Source organism: Macaca nemestrina, chromosome 12 (genome assembly GCF_043159975.1).
Source record: "Macaca nemestrina isolate mMacNem1 chromosome 12, mMacNem.hap1, whole genome shotgun sequence".
NCBI classification, from domain to species: Eukaryota; Metazoa; Chordata; class Mammalia; order Primates; family Cercopithecidae; genus Macaca; species Macaca nemestrina.
The window spans coordinates 98,014,045-98,032,154 of record NC_092136.1 but is presented as its reverse complement, the minus strand read 5'-3'; the positions used below and the strand labels follow the sequence as shown (position 1 = coordinate 98,032,154).

At 35.3% G+C, this 18,110-nt stretch overlaps 1 long non-coding RNA gene across 6 annotated transcripts in view; it reads right to left on the bottom strand.

Annotated features, from left to right (window-relative positions):
- LOC105484299 (uncharacterized) overlaps positions 1–18,110 on the bottom strand; it is a 518,018-nt gene that overhangs the window by 489,340 nt on the left and 10,568 nt on the right. For all 6 annotated transcript variants that reach the window (XR_988855.2, XR_988854.2, XR_011611009.1 and 3 more), the window contains exon 2: positions 11,634–11,681. This is a non-coding gene — a long non-coding RNA (uncharacterized lncRNA). The remainder of the gene's footprint in view (positions 1–11,633; positions 11,682–18,110) is intronic.

Genomic DNA, 18,110 nt, shown 5'->3' with positions numbered 1-18,110 from the left:
TGATTTGAATAATGTTATTGATTTTTATTTTCATGAACAGAAAATCTGTAATACATAAACAACTAAAACAGCTCTGTTAGCTCCACTTTTACCACGTTGCTCTACATAGAATAAGTTATAAGATATATTGAAACATGTCATATATATAAAACTTCTGATGCACTAGAATTTGCTTAATGAGGATGGTATATAAGCCCTGTGTTTTTCTCAGATCTCAAAGAGTAACATGACTAGAAAACAGTGGTCAGCATTTTAACTAAAACAGTAAATACCATTAAACTATTCCAAAGGATAATCTATGAATTTACTTTTAAATTAAAGGCATTATATAAACACTATGTGGATATTTCATCTCTAATCTTTCTTTTTTTGGTACGGAGTCTTGCTCTGTCACCCAGGCTGGAGTACAATGGCACAATCTCGGCTCACTTCAGCCTCCGCCTCCCGGGTTCAAGCGATTCTCCTGACTCAGCCTCCTGAGTAACTGGGATTACAGGTGTGCGCCACCATGCCTGGCTGATTTTTGTATTTTTAGTAGATACGGGGTTTCACCATGTTGGTCAGGCTGGTTTCGAACTCCTGACCTCATGATCTGCCCACCTCATCCTCCCAAAGTGCTGGGATTACAGGCGTGAGCCACTGTAATCTCTAATTACAGTGCCTGGCCTTTCATCTCTAATCTTAAATCCTGAAAGTTAAAATGGAGTTTAACTTATTTCATGTCAGGCATAGAAATTTTGACAGAATATATAGAAAATTTCCACTGAATCAAAAATTGAATCAAGGATACCAAAACAAAGTATCTGTTTTGGCAAACAAACATCAATATCTATTTGGCATCAGCTTTATAATGTAATGTCAAATTATGCATAAGTACATATAATACACATATATGTATGTATGCGGAATTTAATTATGCAATAAGTATTTTATATCTGCTGATATATATATGAAAGACAAAAAATCATATATATGTCAACGAATCAAAACTTTTCCAGCTTTAATGATAGAAAGTAAATTATAAAGAACATATGTTACCTTCTATTATTATTTGTTTCTAGACAAATACTTAACTTACCAACCTCATATATTATACTGGTTGACCAAATGTTGCATTTGGGAAATCCGAGTCTTCCACAGTCTATCATTCTTAATCTAGGTAAGTCATAGACAGCTGTGGGAAATTTTATCAAATCATCTCTCTGGACCCTCTCAGTAATTTAGAAATCTGAGCTTGGGTCCAATAAAATTAAAATTTTTTTTAAGCCCAAGTGTTTCAGGTTTGAAGATAAGTTGTATGTAATCACATACAGTGGTAGAGTTTTCACATAATTTCCTTAAGAATTTTTCCCCATTTATATATCACTCATAGAATGAAGTTAGATGAAGTCAGAAAGGACAGATTTAGGTCCAAATCCTATATTTGGCTGTGCTATACTAACTGTGTGACCATAGGCCAACTACTTAAACTCTTAGGGCATTCATTGTATCATTTATCAAACGGAAATTATAGAACCTAGCTCATAGGTGTGTTGTACTAAATTAAATGAAGAAATAAATCTAAATATGACTAAAATAATGTATTTATAGAATCTAAACTGAATTCATGGCAATTAATTGAATGTGGAGTACATTTCATTTGATTAACCAAATTATCCAGATAAATTGACTGTTTCTTGATAGATTGTTTCTGATTAGGGTTACAGAGAAATATGTCTTAGTTTTATAGTCCTAATGCCCAGTAAGTCTAATTTTATCATTTCAATTTCACAATAAATAAACATTACTGAAGTTTGAAGAATGTTTTGATCTAATATTTTGGTGCAGTATGGTTATATTCACTTCAGTAGATTAAATATAAACAATAGTGTTGAATTATTATATATCTGAACCATGTTGTATATCATATACACTATCAGGTAGTAATTAGTTGTGAGGAGGAAAATCTATTATATTTCAATAACAATAAATGGACATTCTGAAAAGTTGGAAGGCTAGTAAATATTGTTTATATAACTGAGAGAAGCATGATAAATGCTGAGAGAAAAATATCTATTACTCATATATACTTTTTTAAAATTATTATACTTTTAAGTTCTGGGATACATGTGCAGAATATGCAGGTTTGTTACACAGGCATACACATGCCATGGTGGTTTGCTACACCCATCAACCCATCGTCTACATTAGGTATTTCTCCTAATGCTATCCCTCCCCTAGGCCCCCATCCCCCGACAGGCCCCATTGTGTGATGTTCTTCCCCCTGTCCATGTGCTCTCATTGTTCATCTTCACTAATGAGTGAGAACATACGGTGTTTGGTTTTCTGTTCCTGTGTTAGTTTGCTGAGGATGATGGCATCCAGCTTCATCCATGTCCCTGCAGAGGACATTAACTCATCCTTTTTTATGATTGCTTAGTATTCTACGGTGTATATGTGCCACACTTACTTTATCCAGTCTATCATTGATGGGCATTTGGGTTGGTTCCAAGTCTTTGCTATTGTGAACACTGCTGCAATAAAAATACATGTGCATGTGTCTTTATAGTAGAATGATTTATAATCCTTTGGGTATATACTCAGTAATGGGATTGCTAGGTCAAATGGTATTTCTGGTTCTAGATCCTTGAGGAATTGCCACACTGTCTTCAACAATGGTTGAACTAATTTACACTCCCACCAACAGTGTAAAAGTGTTCCTATTTCTCCACATTCTCTCCAGCACCTGTTGTTTCCTGACTTTTTAATGATTGCCATTCTAATTGGTGTGAGATGTTATCTCGTTGTGGTTTTGATTTGCATTTCTCTAATGGCCAGTGATGATGAGCTCTTTTTCATATGTTTGTTGGCTGCATAAATGTCTTCTTTTGAGAAGTGTCTACTCATATCCTTCACCTACTTTTCGACGGGGTTGTTTTTTCTTGTGAATTTGTTTAAGTTCCTTGTAGAATCCAGATATTATTCCTTTGTCAGATGGACAGATTGCAAAAAATTTCTCCCATTCTGTACGTTTCCTGTTCACGCTGATGATAGTTTATTTTGCTGTGCAGAAGCTTTTTAGTTTAATTAAGATTCCATTTGTCAATTTTGGCTTTTGTTGACATTGCTTTTGGTGTTTTAGTTATGAAGTCTTTGCCCATGCCTATGTCCTGAACAGTATTGCCTAGATTTTCTTCTGGGGTTTTTATGGTTTTAGGTCTTACATTTAAGTGTTTAATATATCTTGAGTTAATTTTTGTATAAAGTGTAGGGAAAGGGTCCAGTTTCAGTTTTCTGCATCATATATACTTTTAAATGCATATATATACATATAAATTTTTGAATATTGATTGACAAAATAAATGTATTTATTAAATAAGTATTCGTAGGTGTCAGACATAATATTATGCAATGTTTTCTATACAGAAATTAACAAACAGAATAAAACATATTCAATGGAGGAAATTTGTATGCATATTATTAAGACTTGAATGATGTAATGCATTGTAGAAATGACACACACATTTATAGGACTGAGGTAGCTAAATCTGGCATTTTATTAGCATAATGTAAAGATTTCTGTTCTGTTTTTTAAATGTCCAGTTAACATTTTTGTTCCCTAATCACATATCCCCATGTTCTAAAATAGAGCTGAGAAGTCTAGATTTTTTTTTAAGTTTCCCTTTGAAATTGTAATGGATGAATATTTGGAAATGACTACTGCCAGATTTCAGAAGACGGAGATTTTTTTCTGTTGGTAGGTCAGGACGTTTCTTTAGATGTGTTACTATAGAGTACACACTAACGTGAAAACTGCCACTGTTATTGTTATTTGCTCCTGATTGCTTAATATATAAATGTTACGGTGTTTGTTTCTTAGTATCTGTGAAATTTTATTCTATATTAATAATTCGTCAGTTATATCTCATTTTTCTTCCTATTTTGTAAAAAATATTCTTCCTCCATTCATGACCCATCCAAGAATGTAAGATGCTATGTCTTGTTTTGACCATATTGCATTATATTAGCTAATATATCACTTAATCATTCAGAAAAAAAAAGGATGTGTTTTTTAGTTATGCTTAGAAAGAGTTAGAATTTTACCACAGGCTACTCTGTTTCAATATTTTTATTAATTTATCTCTAGGGAAGTGAAATTGATATTTTCTGTCTCCTTTCAATGTTTAAAACTTTATCTTCTTCAGTGTTCCAATAAGGAACTTTCATTATAGTTATACTGAACTCCTTTGTGTTCTTCAAATATGCTATATTATTCCAAGCCTCTGTGACTTTGCATACGCTATTCCCTGCTTTAGCTCCCTGGTCGACATGAACTCACACTTTAATATTAAGTTCTTGAACGTGCATGACTTTTAGAGGCAGAGTTTGTCTATATATAGATCTATTACCACATTCATCACACAGTATTGTAATTGTGTACCAACTCCTTGACAGAAGGGATATATCTTTTTCATCTTATTGCCAGACCCAGCATAATTTCAGATATATAAATATACTTTATTAAATGAATGAATGAAAATTTTAAATATGCTTTTATTTCTAAATAAGATAGAGGAACTACAGTAAAAACTCTTAAGTGAACTCTAAAATACATCTTTTTTCTGATGAAGAAATTAAATATGATGTTAGTAAAGTTACCAGTTCCAACATCAAGAATTTAACCCAATTAATATGTGTCTCATGCTTAGTGATATAAAAGTAAATGTGGATAACACTGTGTATTTGACTAGTGAGATAAAAGCAATATCTTAAATTTAGAAGTGTGACTTCTTATTTCTAAATTTCCTAGTATATTATAGAAACAGTGATTTTGTGTTTATGATTTTACACACATATATATATATATAGCTTTCAACAGTTTACAATTACAGAGCTTCAGAAAGGAACTGTTTAAAGACCAAAAAATCCCACTTTTTAATGAATGTTATAATTGGAATTACATTGCTTTTAAATAATTTATTACTGTACACTATTTCCTCAGAAGGGTTCATAGAGGCAATTGGTATACCACTGAGATTACCTGAGTCCCTTGCTCTTATGATATGAGTGACTGCCATTTATATGGAGGTGCTGTAAAACCATGGCTATTGTTAATTTATATACTTTTGCTTTCTCCATTTTTTATTCACAGTATGAAATTAGAAGGTCACGAAATAGCAGGTTTTGTTTTTTTTTTCTTTTCCATGGCAAGTAAACAAGTATTCATTCAGTTGACTTTATTTGTTAAAAGTTATCAATAGACTCTATGGTTTTGTCTCGATGTCACTAAAAGAACCATTTGACAGCTGTTCCCTAAGGACTAAGAAAATTTGGTCTAGAAGTAGAATTTCTAGCACTTTACGTGGATGATGCTCCAGGGGATTTTTCATAGGCAAATCTTTCAAAATGTGCAGGATTTCATTATTCCTTTTAAAAATTTGTATCATTATTATTTAACGTTTCTTTTGATTGGGAACAAAGCATCTCATGCAGTTAAAATCACTAAAAGCAAAATCCATGGTATTTGGGTACATATCTTAAAGCATGCTACATTTAACTGTTCTGACAGGGCTGCTGACAGCTAATATTGCTTCTATGCTCTTGTGCTTCTGTCTTGCTGTTTCTGTTATTCCCTAATGAAGTCAGTATCCCAAACACTATCTGGGTATTGAAGAAGACCTATCAGAAATTATTGCTTTGGGTGACTGGTAAATCAGTGACAGCTTAGGAGGTGTCACACCATGATGCATCTGTCAGATTCTGGCAGAAGCATTGTTTTCAATAAACTCAGCTTCAGTCTGCTGATTGGAGTGCATTTCTACCACTGTGCTAGGAACAATGAACTTTTCTTGCTCAATATTACTATTTGTAAATATTTTCCCATGCCTTGGTTTTAAATTATTTTCTTACAAAATAATGACACAATTCTTTATCCAGAAATGTTTTACAGAATGATTGGGCCTTACTAGTCTTACTTTTCCAATAAAGAAACAGAGTAAGAAAATTAAATTACCACTGTTACAAAACTAGCAAATGCCAGAGCTGCTTCTGGACTTCCAGTTTCCTAGATTTTATTCTGGTTGTTCATTCCATTTATCAACCCAGTAGTTACTTCTCTAAGCCTCACACTAGAAAAGAATCCTAAATTGTATGTTATGTCATAATATGTTGTACATTTCCTTTATGTCACTTATTACAATTTTCTTTAAATACTTGTTTATATATTTCCTCCTCACTAGAAAATGGGCTTGAGAAGAATGTTTCTATTCTGTCACCACTGGAAACATAATACCACTCAGTGGTATTTGTTGACTAGTATACAGCAGTAAGAAGGAGGCAGCCCAAAACATTTTTCTTGATATTGATTTTAAGAAAAGCTTTCTGCTTTGCTTCTCCAAATGGCATATCCACCAAACTGGCTAAAGTCCATCTGTCTCTCTGGTTCCTGTTTCGACATTCTGCTCACTCTCCCTTATATGAGTCCTTTCTCTCACCCTACCTCCACTAGCTCCCCTTCATCCCCCAACACACACAGTCCTTAAAGACAATTTTTTCTGACATTTTCTTTGGGTATGCCTGATGAACGAGCACTAAAACAACAGTAAATCAATTGCTGTCTTTATGCTGCCAATTCTTTCTGCCAGAAATGATAAATATAGTTACAGTTCAATTATCAACTTGTTCTTGTTTCCAAAGGAATTCACATGATAAAGTGGATGAGTAAAGTCTTTGTGGACAGGAAGATCTCTATGCACATTCTACCTGTGCCTCTAGCCTAATTCCCTCAAATAAAGTAAGAGTAATTATAGCTAAAACACAGAGTTGGTAAGAAGAGAATATGTCGTGCTGAGCGCCCTGGCTCACGCCTGTAATCCCAGCACTTTGGGAGGCCGAGGCAGGCAGATCATGAGGTCAGGAGATCGAGACCATCCTGGCTAACACGGTGAAACCCTGTCTCTACTAAAAATACAAAAAATTAGCCCGGCGTGGTTGTGGGTGCCTGTAGTCCCAGCTCCTTAGGAGGCTGAGGCAGGAGAATGGCGTGAACCTGGGAGGCGGAGCATGCAGTGAGCCCAGATCACGTCACTGCACTCCAGCCTGGGCGATAGAGCGAGACTCCGTCTCAAAAAAAAAAAAAAAAAGAAAGAAAAGAAAAAGGTAGTTGAGACCAGCCTGGCCAACATGGTGAAACCCGGTCTCAACTAAGAATACAAAACTTAGCCGGGCATGGTAGCAGGTGCCTGTAATCCCAGCTACTCGGGAGGCTGGGGCAGGAGAATCGCTTGAACCCAGGAGGGGGAGGTTGCAGTGAGCCAAGATGGCGCCACTGCACTCCAGTTTGGGCAACAGAGCAAGACTCCCTCTCGGGAAAAAAAAAAAAAAAAAGGAACAGAATATATCAAGCACCTGCTGTACAGCAGTTTCTTATATTCATCTTGTCTTCAACACTAAAATATTAGAACCTCTTTTAACCTTTCAATCTCCACAATCTTTTTAGACTTTTCACCCCTGTTCATCTTCACTGAAAGCTGTTTTTCCCTTTTCCAGCATCACTTGTCATGTAGCCCTTTTAGTTGAGTCCCTCATTTTCCCAATTACCCAAAGTCATAGGCCATGGAGAAGGACTGGTTATTCTCCTTATCTTCATTTTCCATTCTTCTAAATAATCTCTCATAGTTCTAAGACTACTATATTATATTTTGTGTTTTCCCTCATTTATTTCTAATCTATACCAGTTTCAGTAGTACTCACCGTAACAGACATGTGTGATCCTGTATCACATGCCCTCGTTTTAATGGCAACCACAGCTGCATTTTAAACTCAGACTTATTTCATGCTGCTAGCAACTGATGTCTTCTACACACGACAGAGTATACTGGGCTCAATATAAGCACGACCAGGCCACATAGAGGAGTAGGGTTCCCAGGAGCCCCCACAAATACTGAGGGATTAGAGCTAATAGAGAAATACTACAATGATCCTTATCTCAAATGCATAATTTGGGAAAGCATTCTAGATACTTCCTAGTGGTTGCCTGGATCAAGCCCCCAGAGCTCACACAAATTATCTCAAAAATATTCTGATATTGTCTGGGCACGGTGGCTCACGCCTGTAATCCCAGCACCTTGGGAGGCTGAGGTGGGCAGATCATGAGGTCAGGAGATTGAGACCATTCTGGCTAAGACAGTGACACCCTGTCTCTACTAAAAATACAAATAATTAGCCGGGCGTGGACTATGAGCCTGCAGTCACAGGCAGGAGACTTGCTTGAACCCAGGAGGTGGAGTTTGCAGTGAACTGAGATCACACCACTGTACTCCAGCCTGGGTGACAGAGCGACACTCCATCTCAAAAAATAAATAAATTAATTAATTAATTAATTAAATTCTGATATTAAATCTTCCTACTTCTTCATCTCACTTTGTCTCCTCACTTTACCTTTCTGGAATCATATCTCAAACTGCCTACACTCATGTTTGTGTACATAGATTCTCCTATTGGGAGAATGCAAATTAAAACACACATACACCTTCAAGTATGTGAGCATGTGACACATTATTGCTATCCCTCTTTTGTCTCCTGTAACCTAATAACATGATCAAGTCCCCTATTTCTTCTCTTTGTTTTGAATCCTGAATACCTCCAGATGTCACTTTGTGTTAAAATATATTGAAGTAGTTCTATGTTACAATTAGCTTCCTCACAAGCTGTCCATTCTTTATTTGTGTAGAAAAGTTATTTTCCTTGCTGTTCTCTCAAACTGCTTCTTAAAATTTATTAAATATATTCCATATGCCAAATTCTAGAAGCCATTTTTCTCATTTTCTGTTCTCATTCTCTTTGACATTTCGGAGCTTTGATCACATAGCAAACATCTAGTCATAGTGTCATAGATAGGAGAAATGACAGAAGAGGAAAATCAAAGAGAAAAAGGATGATCTTCTCAAAGCCATACATGGGTAGACATACCAAGCAATAATCTGGAATATGCACAAGATTTACTAAAGCAACGTATTAGTCATTTTTGCATCTGCCAAAGCCCCTAACGGAAAAACAAAAATATGAAGTGGTATGTGAGAAAGCTAAAACATTAAGTGAATAATAAAAGGTGAGCACATATGGATTTTTATAAAGGCTAAAGGTCACTTGAGGATTTGATATTTCTCATCAGAAATTAGCAATGGCCCATGCAAATATTTCTGGTCTTTTTTGGTGCACAGTAGGAAGGGAGGGAGAAATTCAGTGTTGCACATTTGCCATGGTTGCTAAAAGCAATTTTCCCTTATTTGAAAAAAAAAAAAAAAATTAATGTAGAATTGGTGACAGAGTAAAGAGGAAAAATCAAGAGTAGAATATTGTGTATGAACTAGGCATCAATATTCACATAATAACAATTTTGTGAAACAAATAATAATATTGTACAGGGGGTTGGAGAGAGAGATGCAGCATGGATAACCTTGACCAAAAAGCTGAGAGCACCATTTTCCAATCTAATCCTGTCTCAATTACCATGGACATTTCTCCCTTCAGTCTATTTTTATAAAAGTGCAGGTAATTGTTTGACTTAAAAATTGTACTTTTATTGTTCACTTACCTTGCTAAAAATACTTATAAGCTCAGTAGAAATTGCAATCCTTTTAATATTCGAGTGTTTTCTTAGTCTTACGTATTTGGATTGCTTTTTCAAAATGCATGTTGCTTGATGCACTTTTAGAGAGATTTGGCTTCACTATGTGATTAGAACCATTACAAAGGTATGAAGCTCTGAAAACAGGTTCATAGTGGGAATTTTGACGTAACCTTAACTATAGGTGACACTGAAATAAATAGAGTCTCTGCTCTGGCTCTGAAGCTGCTTAGTTAAGTGGAAAATGGCTGTGTTAGCTGGGTGTGCAATCATATGAAAGAGTTCAGTAAATTGTTGAGAATGCTCTGCTATCAAGTGCTGGTGCACATGCAGCATTCATGCAGGACTATACATATTTACATTTGAGATTAACTTGTTGATTCTGTGCTTACATTTATAAGACAAGCTTTGAAATATAATGTTTAAATTACATTTCTACTGTAACAGAGTGGGACCTTATTGTATCTAGGGTAAGAGACATGTAGTATATTTTCCTCCTTAAAAGAAATAATCTGCATTTTGTCTACCCAAGTACAGAATCCATCTATTTAAGCAAAATCTTATCAGCAGGATTTTCCCATTGTCACCTAATAGTTGAAGCTCAATGTTACTGTCATCCTCAAACTCCACAGAATTTTTAGAAGAACAAAGAGTACATGTCTTAGGAGTGGACTTCATCAAACACTGAGGTTCACGTCTTACTAAATGCATATAACTTATAAAATAATTGCTCCTTTTCAAAGAATTGCATGGGTAAAAAATACTTTGGTTTTACTAATGATCCAATATTTACAGCACATCTTCACATGATTAAAATGTAGCACAAAAAATTGGAGTAGGAAAGTCCAATTTTAAGCATATTTTAAGCCAATTTTTATTTACAGAATTTTCTGTTTCGTAGCTTAAGACTTATCTGATATATGCTCTGATGGTATTTTCATTACTGTTGGATTATCCTTCATTTATTAAGTCTCTAGGACAATGTTCTATGCTTCATTTGCTATTTTATTAACTTTTAGACATTCTGATACATGTGTGAATATCTTCTAAATAGTAAAATGATGCATAAATACAAGCAGTTATTAAAATTATATATAGTTATGGTTCTTATGAAAAATAAAGGAAAGTTAAAGGTCAACTTTGAGTAATAAATACTTATTTGAGGCCATGAGTATTCTGGTAAACAAGAATTCTATGTTGAGATTTGTTTATGACAGTTCATTTATCCTGCTACTTTTTCAAGATGCATTATATTCCTCTTACCTTACTCATTTTCTTACATAGTTTACATTTCATGGTATATTATTAAAATCAATTATTTGCAAATTCTTAACTCCCAAACTGTTCTGTGTTTATTGTACCAGTGCTCCTTACTCCCACTATTGTTAAAATGAACTACTGAGTACACCAAGTCTCTAATCAATCACGGAGCTGAACGCTGTCATCTTTTTCTGCGTGGACCCTGATCAGTATACTTTCATGGGTCTTCTGCTCTCATCCTGTTTTCCTGCTACACATCTAAGAACTCTCTATTCCTTCAACATTTCTTCCTAGATTATCTCATCCAATGTCTTCAAAGTATTTACTTTCTGTAGACCAATGACTCCCAGATTTTCTATCAATTTATATGCTCTTGAATTCTTATATCCATCATATATCAGCAATTACTGAAGTCATAAATACGAGTCATTCTTGATTTTTAACTTTTTCTCACCACCCTGTTCAATTTTTTAGAAATTATCATTGAATGTACATTTCATCTTCCCAATAGTATCTCCTTTGGTGAAGCCTCCATGATTTTTTATTTATACTACATTTAAACAACATAATTATTCTGTGTGAATTCATGCTTGCTTTCTTACAATATATTTGCCACAAAATAGCTATACTCATCCTTTTGATCACTGCCCTAATTAATAATCTTCAAAGACTTCTAATAACACACAGAGTCAACCCAAAATGCTTATAATGACCCCAATACATAAAAACAATAAGGATCAAGCATCTGGCTTTGCATCTGACTTACATTTAAAAGGCGAAGTCCTTACAGTGGCCTTCTGTCAGGGCCAGCAAACTGAAAAAGATCAGATGGTAATATTTCAGACTTTGTGGGCCATTCAGTCTCTGTTGCAACTACTCAACTCTGCTTCGTAGCATGAAATCAGCCATGGCCAATACATAATGAATAGGTATAGCTATATCTTCATACAAGTTTATTTACTAAAACAGGTAGCAGGTTCCTAGGTATAGTTTACTGAGGTATAGTTTACTGATCCTGTACTAAAAGACTACATATATTGTGCTCCTCACACACACACACACACACACACACACACGACACGGGTGATGTTGTTTCTACTTTTCACTCCCTTGCTCACTCTACTGTAATGAGATTTGCTTCCATGTTGTTTCTAAAATATGCCAATCACACTCCTGACTCAGGGCCTTTGCCAGAGTTTTCTCTGCTGTCTTTTCTGGAATATCAGCGAGGTTCTAATCTTTCCATTCCTTTGTATCTCTTCTTACCTCCTCAGTGAAGCCTTTGTGATCATCCTATTTTAAGCAGCAACCTCACTGCCTTGGCTTGACACTGCTATTCCACTTCCCTATTTGTTTTACCGATAACGAATAAAGAAACATTTGAAACAATTTACATTTTACATGTTTGATTATTGAGCCTCTCCCTGCATTATGAAAGCAGAGGTTTTGGTCTATTTCTTTTTTTTTTCTGCTGCATTTTAATATCCCAGAACAGTGACTACGATATATTAGATTTGTAATAAATATTTATTTATCCCTTTTTAATTATAAAGCTTTGATTTGGAAAAAGAAGAAGACCTAAGATTTTTAAAATATATGTGGTACACAGTACTTCAATAGAAGTTGACATATTTAGCTTCTGGTAACAGTGAGAAATTACAAAGGAAACAGAAAAACAATATAGAATATAAACCTGTCTATCACGTAAACTTTGAAGTCACCCATATTTAATCCCCATTCATTTCTGTTTTAACTCAGCCTGTTGTAAAGAGTTTGTTACTCCTTGGCTCATGTTCTCACAATTTTATGAGAAGATTTCTGATTCACTCCCAAGAAGGGACAGAACTGAACCCTCTTTGGATACATAACTACTGATGGAGAATCAGACTCCATCAATTGCCAAGAATTAAAGATTAGCATTTTGTAGTTGTTAACTCATTTCATCTCTGTTCTTTTAAATATTCTTCTTTAAATTTTCAATTGGTACCAATTATTTAATATTTCAAAAACTACAAGATAAAAACTGAGTATATCTTATCTAACTTTGTTCCACTTTCTGGTGACAACTAATGTCACTAGCTTGATAGATAGGCTTCCACTACATTTTTTCTCATGGTTATAAATACCTGTTTTTTTTATAAATAGGACCAAACTATTTATATTTTCTATGAGTTGTCTTTTTGCTTAACCACATGGGATAGAAATCATTTCAAGATAGTACTTATAAATATATTCTATTATTTTACTTTTTTATTGAGTTCAGTATAATGAATGAACTATACATTCACAACAATTTCTTTATAGTTTTTTTTTCTATTCAAACAATTCAAAAAATAGCAGAAATAAATACTTTTCAACATACATTGTCCTTATGGCTATATGTTAATAATTCTTTGGCTGAAATTCGTGGAAGTACAGTTGCTGAAGCAAAGGACTTATGCATTTTAATAAGCTGTCAAATTCCTCAAAAAGCTATTTTGATTTATACTCCCTATAATTACTATCAGTGTATGAAAAAAGCCTACATTTTGACAACGCAGAATTTATACTTTTATTTGCTTATTTAAGGTATAGAATTTTAATTGTACTTTAAATTTCCCTATTTCATTTTAATTTCTCTGATTGCTAAGGATATGAATCATCTTTCTTTACACTTATTTGTTTTAAATGTTTTCCATGAATATCCTATTCATACCCAAAGCCTATTTTCATTTTATTGCTTTGTCTTTTTAAATGTTGATTTACATATATATGTTAAACATTAAAATGTTGTCTACCATGAACAAAAACTTTTATTTGAGCATTAACTTTTTTATTTTGTTTATGATTTATTTTTCATGGAAAAGTTTTAATTTATGCAATATCAAATTTGTTCATCCTTTCCTATATGAATTCTGAATGGAACTTGGAATTTCAGGCCTCAAAACTTCCTCACATCTCATTTCTTTTACTTTTAGTGTTGAACACAGGTGAATATAGAAAAAGTTTGACCTATAGATTTGTAAAAAGATAATTTATTTTATACATTAGAGTTTAAAACTTTTTTAAAGGATTTTGGCTTAAATTGGTAAATCATTACATATAAAATATATCAACTATCATAAACAGTTATTCTTTCATTTTCTGATTTTCAGTATATAACACAATATAAAACAGTAAAATAACAGCTGGAAAACTCAGTTGTGAGAGCTTTGTAAAGATGCATATTCTCAGGTTCACTTGCAAAGTATGGATTCAATAGTTTGGTAATTAAGTCTAGGAATATATTACCAAGCACCTATGGTTATATTCTTAGATATTCTGATCTTTGAAAAATCTCACATTATTTTTATATAATTTTGATTATTAATGAGAATTCTATTAGTTTTTGTATAAGCAATACAAATAAAATTGTATGAAATGTGTATTCAATGTTCCAATGAAAATACAGAACTGTAACTAGGAGATAATTTATAAGTCATCTGCAAAACATGTAAGTGTCAGATACTGTTTTTCCACGTATGTAATAGTACATAGCAAAAATGAGTTTGCTTTTGACATCTGTGAATAGAAACTAAAATTTTCCTCTTAGAAATATAGCTTGAAATTAGAAAAAAAGCTTCCTGCTGACCTTGATATTATCATTCTGTCTATTTTCTGGCCTGTCTCCTAAAACATAAATAGATAAGAAAGCTAGAGAGATACATCCTACCAGAATCTTTGTAAGTTTGGTTTAGAGAGCATATGTGTGGGCATGTTCAGTTTTCCTTTACTTGCCAAAGTACTACTGGGGACATTTCAGGGATATTTTGACAGATGTAAATTATTATACCAATGGTTATAAACAATTATGGAGATGTAGAAGTAACTCCAGAAAACAGGTACTGTGTTAGTCCTTTTTCACATTGCTAAAAATACTTGAGACTTGGTAACTTATAAAGAAAATAAGTTTAATTGGCTTACAATTCCATAGGTAAGCATGGCCGCATCTGTTTGGCTTCTGGGGAGGTCTCAGAAAACTTAAAATCATGGCAGAAGGCAAAGGGGGAAGCAGGAACATCTTATATGACCAGAGCAGGAGGAAAAAAGAGAAGGGGAAAGTGCCATACACTTTTAGACAACCAGACCTCAGTGCTAGGTCAATGGTACTAAACCATTAGAAACCATCCCCATCATCCAATCACCTCCTACCAGGCCCCATCTCCAGCTTTCAGGATCACATTTCAACATGAGATTTGGGAAGGGGCACAAATCCAAACCATATTATTCTGCTCTTGGGCCCTCCCAAATCCCATGTCCTTTACACCTTGCAATATAAAATCCTGCCTTCCAAACAGTCCCTGAAAGTCTTAACACAGTCCAGCACTAATTCAAAAGTCCACAGTCCAAAGTCTCACCTGAGACAAGGCAAGCTTCTTCTACCTATGAGCCTGTAAAATTAGTTACTGTAATTTCACTTTAAAATTTCACAGTAAAATTAGTTACTGCAATTACTGTAATTAGAGCCTGTAAAAGTTAGTTATTTCCAAGATACAATGGGGGTACAGACACTGGATAAATATTCCCATTCCAAAATGAAGCAGTCAGCGACAAAAAGGGGGGGCTACAAGACTCAGGCAAGTCCAAAACCCAGCAGAGCAGTTGTTCAATCTTAAAGCTCCAACATAATCTTATTTGATTCCATATCTCACAACTTGAGCACACTGATCCAAGGGGTTTGCTCCCAAGGCCTTGGGAAGCTGTGCCTTTATGGCTTCTCTCAAGGGCTGGCATTGAGTGCCTATAGCTTTTCCAAGTACAGGGTGCAAGCTGTTGGTGGACTTACAATTCCAGGGCATGGAGGATGGTGACCCTCTTCTCACATCTCCACCAGGCAATGCTCCAGCTGGGACTCTGTGTGGGGATTCCAACCCCACATTGCCCCTCCACACTTCCCTAGTTGAGGTTCTCCATGAGGGCCCTGTGCTGCAGCAGGCTTCTGTCTGAACATCCAAGCTTTTCCATACATCCTCTGAAATCTAGGTGGAGTCTCACTAACCTCAACTCTTACACTCTGTGTACCCACAAACTTAACACCATGTGGAAGCCACCAAAGCTTACAGCTTGTACCCTCTGAAGCAGTGGCCCAAGCAGTACACAGGTCCCTTTGAACCATGGCTAGAGCTGGAGTGATCGGGACGTGAGAATCAGTGTACTAAGGCTGCACAGGGCAGTGGGGTATTCATCCTGACCCCAAAATCATTATTTCCTCCTACGTCTCCAGGCCTGTGATGGGAGGGGCTGCCTCACAGGTCTCTGAAATGCCCTCCAGGCCTCTTCCTTATTGTCTTGCCTATCAGCACTTGCCTTCCTTTTAGTTATGTAAATTTCTGCAGCTGATTTCAATTGCTCCCTGAAAATGGGCTTTTATTTTCTATCACATTGTTGGGCTGCAAATTTTTCAAACTTTTACTCTCTGCATTCCTTTTAAATAAAAGTTCCAGTTTCAGGTCATTTCTTTGTTAATGCATATCGGATAGGCTTTTAGAAGCAGCTAGTCCACACACTGAATGCTGTGCTGCTTAGATAATTCTTCCATCAGATGCCCTAATTCATCACTCTCAAGTTTAAAGTTCCATATATCCCTAGAGTAGAGGCACAATGCTGCCAACCTCTTTGCTGACACATAACAAAAGTGACCTTCACTCCAGTTCCCAGTAAGTTTGTCAACTCCATCAGAGACCTCCTCAGGCTGGACTTCACTGTCAAAAACACTATCAGCATTTTGGTCACAACAATTTAACAGATCTCAAGGAAGTTCCAAACTTTCTCTCATTTTCCTGTCTTCTTCTGAGCCCTTCATACTCTTCAAACTTCTGCTCATTACCCAGTTTCAAAGTTACTTCCACATTTTCAAGTTTCTTTATAGGAATGCTCCACTTCCTGGTACCAATTTTTTGTATTAGTCAGTTCTTGCATTGCTATAAAGAATTACCTAACACTGGGTAATTTATAAGGAAAAGAGGTTTAATTGGCTCATAGTTCTGCAGACTCTACAGAAAGCATGGCAGCATGTGCTTGGCTTTGAGGGAGGCTTCAGGAAACTTATGATCTTGGAAAAAGTTGAAGGAGAGGCAGGCACATCTTACACAGCCAGAGCAGGAGGAAGGGGCAGAGGGAAGTGCCACACATTTTTAAACAACCGGATCTCACAAGAACTCCATCACAAGAACTGTACTAGGGGGATGGTGTTAAACTATTAGAAACTTCCCCATGATTCAATCACCTCCCACCAGGCCTCACCTCCAGCATTGGAGATTACATTTCAGTAGGAGATTTGGGTGGGGACACAGATCTAAACCATATCAGATACTAAACTATTTTAAAATAATATCATTTGATTTTAAAATGTATTTCTATTTTATGGGTCTAGAAAGTCATAGGAAAAAAAGGAATGTGAAACTCAACAGATATTAGTATGACATGTCACAAAGCATATCTGGAAATGAAACAGGATCTTCTTGAATGGGCTAACGGACCATGCAGTGCAGCGTCTTGTCTCTGGCACCGTCCAATGTGAAAAAGAATACGGCAATATAAAAAGTGAAGCAATTTGTAAAATAAAAACTATACCATGGTTTTTGTTGTCATTTTTTTCTTTTTTCTTTTTCTTTTTTTCTTTTTTTTTTTGTAGCATGATTGTACTTAGTACTTAGCCAATTGATCTAGATTGGTGAAGGCACTATATAAATAGCAATCATATTTGTAAATTACTGATAACTTAGAGTCCACTTTTATTTCTCACAATTATCCTATAATTTTGGTAGTTTTAACTCAAGTTTGCAAACTAGACACAGAAGCTGAAAGTAATTAAGCAACTAATTTAGTCTTTTTAAATTTTTTCACTTTTCGTTTTTTGAGACAGGGTCTCTCTCCCTGTCACTTGGGCTGGAGTGCAGCAGCACGATAACGGCTCTGAAGTCGTGGTCTCCTGGTCTCAAGGGTTCCTCCTATCTTGGTCTCCGAAGTAGCTGGGACTACGGGCACACACCACCATGCTTGGCTTATTTTTTTATTTTTATTTTTTGTAGAGACAGAGTCTCACTATGTTTTTCCAAGGCTGGTCTTGAATTACTGGGCTCAAGCCATCCTCCCATCTTTGCCTAGCAAAGTGCTGGGACTGCAGGCATAAGCCACTGAGCCCAGCCCTAAACTAGTCTTTTAAATGCATGAGTAACTATTCATATTATATCATGTCTGATTTTTAAACTAATTATTTATAGTA